Below are 2,786 nucleotides of genomic sequence, written 5' to 3'. Positions count from 1 at the left end.
TCAACCATTTCCGAAACCATCAAAAAACCCACCTCCATACCGACCCAACATCTCAAAACACTCCTTCGAATCTCAAGAAATTCTGAAATCAGACAAACCCAAGATAGTTTATCATAAATTTGGGCATGGTAAATGATATGTGCATAATTAGCCATATGTTTAGTATAGATTTTTATCAATTATTAGCTAATTATTTGCATAATATGGACAAAAGGTACTTAATAATGTCTAAATTATATTTTCAGTCCAGAAGACATGCTTGGAAGCAAAAAGGAAGAAGGAGAAGCAATCAGAAGCTGGAGAATGAAGAAAGAAGAGAAAAGCTGGAGCTACTCGGCGAGTCCACGAAGCTACTCGGCGAGTTCCGAAGAATGTTCGCGAAGTAATATCCAGAATCCTTACCGTACACGGATTTCTCAAAGGTCCTCGGGGAGTTGGAGACCTACTCGCCGAGTTTCCCCTGTTTTGAGATAAGTATAAATAAAGGATCTTATTCCGAATAGGGGACTTTTTTGGCTTCTCTGGAGAATAACTTGCGACTGAGGAAAACCTTGGAGACTTGAAGAACCCTAATCTTTGATCTTTAGAAGACTCAAGGCGAATTAGGTTAAATTTTCCACTTATTCTTAGAAGTGAATCATGTTTGGATCAACTAAATTCGTTCTTAGCTTTTCCTTTACTGTAATCATGAGCTGAATTTTCGTAGTTTCTGTTTAGGAAAGACCAAATTACTCCTATGGTTTGATTCATACTTTGATTGATTGATTATTGGTGATTTTATTAAATTAAGTTTGTTAAAGACCCTTATGCATTAACCATAACTATTTTCTGTTAATAGGAAGACAATTAGGCTGCATGAACATCTCTTAATTGTTAACCTCATATGATTTAAGTGAACACTTTACTATATGCCTAGGATTAGTGAATATGAAACTAGGATTAATTAGAGAATGAGTAAATTAATGTGTGAGCTTGTTTGAGAAACCAACAAACAAGAGGTTAGTTGAATTACTAATTTGATTAACCAATTACAAATCTTATTTAATCCAAATAATTGAACTAGGGAGTTAATTAGTTTAAACACTTGATCACTGCTTTAATTGATTAATTTTCTAAGGGTTGGTAATAGCGAATGCGAATCTAATCACTATAGTTGGTAACCAATAACAATTAATTCATTACTTTATCATAAAATTAACCATAGGAGTGAATTGGTTGGACCTAAACAGAAACCCTTTTATTAAATTTGGTAAATTTTTACTTGCTTTAGTTGATTAGTTAATTACGTGTTAGGTGGTGTGTTTAAGTTTCTAGTCTTGTAAAACTAGAGAAAACCCTTTACTTTTATTACTTGTTTAGTTAAAATTAGTTATTAGTTCAATTTCCGTTCCCTGAGTTCGACACCCTACTTATTCAACTATACCACTAAAAGACAGGTTCACTGCCTTTGTGTGCTAAATCTATATTTTTAGAGTAGGAATAAAACAAGTGCATTTTACACACATCAAGTTTTTGGAGCCGTTGTCGGGGAACGGTTCAAAAATTAGCACTAATTTCTAGTTTTATCGATCCTTTGTGTGAGATTTATCTTGCACAAAGTTATTTTTAAGTAATTTAGTTATTAGGTTTAGTTTTAATAGTTTTCTGTTTCAGAATTTTTAATTAGATTTTTTTTCTGTTTCTGCCTTGAACTCGCCGAGTGCATTCGAAGCTAATCGCCGAGTCCATCGCAGTTTTGCATTTTTTTTATTTATTTACTTTTTGTTCTTTTTACGCATTTTTCTTACTTTGGTTGCAGTTGTTACATGACCCGTGGATCCAATACGTCTTTGGTTCCTCCACTTGAAGACCCGGAGTCCGCTTTAAGGAAGAACAAAGGAAAAGCCGTTGGGGAATCCGCTTCTTCAAAGAACTCACCTTTGAAGAATCTCAAGTCCGTTTTCAGCAAGAAGAAGAGCAGCAAATCAGGAGCATCCAACACTTCTTCCTTGGCAAACGAAGACCCAATTAAGGAAGACACCGTGAACGAGTCCGAAGGGGAAGAAAGCGAATTCGGAGAAGGTAGTGATATAGAAGGTGACTTTGACAACACCATGGCGAACATTGATGAAGTTCCCATGGGGGAATGGAAGAAGAGGATACGAGATGACACCGGCCTGGGACTTGTGCAACCCGCAATTCCCGCAACTGCCACTTTTGAGCTCAAGGGTCACATACTTGCTCAACTCAAGGAGATCCCCTTTTACGGAAAAGACCACGAAGATGCTTACAAACACTTGGATGAAGTCAATGATGTAGCTGATTACTTTAATGTTCCAAATCCCCGTGAAACCCAGCTGCTTCGTATGCTTCCAGTTACATTCAAGGGTGCTGCAAAAGATTGGCTCAAGTCACTCCCTCCCGGATCCATCACTACATGGGCCAAGATGAAAGAAGAATTCATTGACCAGTTTTGCCCACCTTCTAAAATTCCCAAGTTGAAGAAAGCTATAGCCAACTTTGAACAACAACCTGGAGATTCCCTTTATGAGGCGTGGGAGAGGTACAAAAGTCTATTAAGGAATTGCCCACACCATGACCTTAATAGCCAACAAGAAGTCTCCATCTTCTATGATGGAGTCAATGTTACAACTCGACAGCTCCTTGGCTCGCAAGGACCCCTCACAAAGAAGGCACCCCCGGTGATCAAAGAACTAAATGAAGAATTATCTAAGCATTCTAGAGAATACCACAATCCAAGGAATGATATGACCAAGGGATCGGCTTATGCAGCTTCTGAAGATTTG

The 2,786-nt window shown here is 37.5% G+C and overlaps 1 non-coding gene across 1 annotated transcript; it reads right to left on the bottom strand.

The window, feature by feature from the left end:
• Positions 1-2,474: 2,474 nt before the first annotated feature.
• LOC145141759 (small nucleolar RNA R71) lies at positions 2,475-2,581 on the bottom strand. Its single transcript, XR_013722953.1, has one exon. It is a non-coding gene; the product is annotated as a small nucleolar RNA R71 (small nucleolar RNA).
• Positions 2,582-2,786: the final 205 nt, after the last annotated feature.

Source organism: Lactuca virosa, chromosome 9, assembly GCF_052849685.1.
Source record: "Lactuca virosa cultivar CGN04683 chromosome 9, Lactuca_virosa_CGN04683_v6, whole genome shotgun sequence".
NCBI classification, from domain to species: domain Eukaryota; kingdom Viridiplantae; phylum Streptophyta; class Magnoliopsida; order Asterales; family Asteraceae; genus Lactuca; species Lactuca virosa.
Note: the sequence above shows the minus strand (reverse complement) of the source record. Positions and strands in the feature narration are given on the sequence as shown.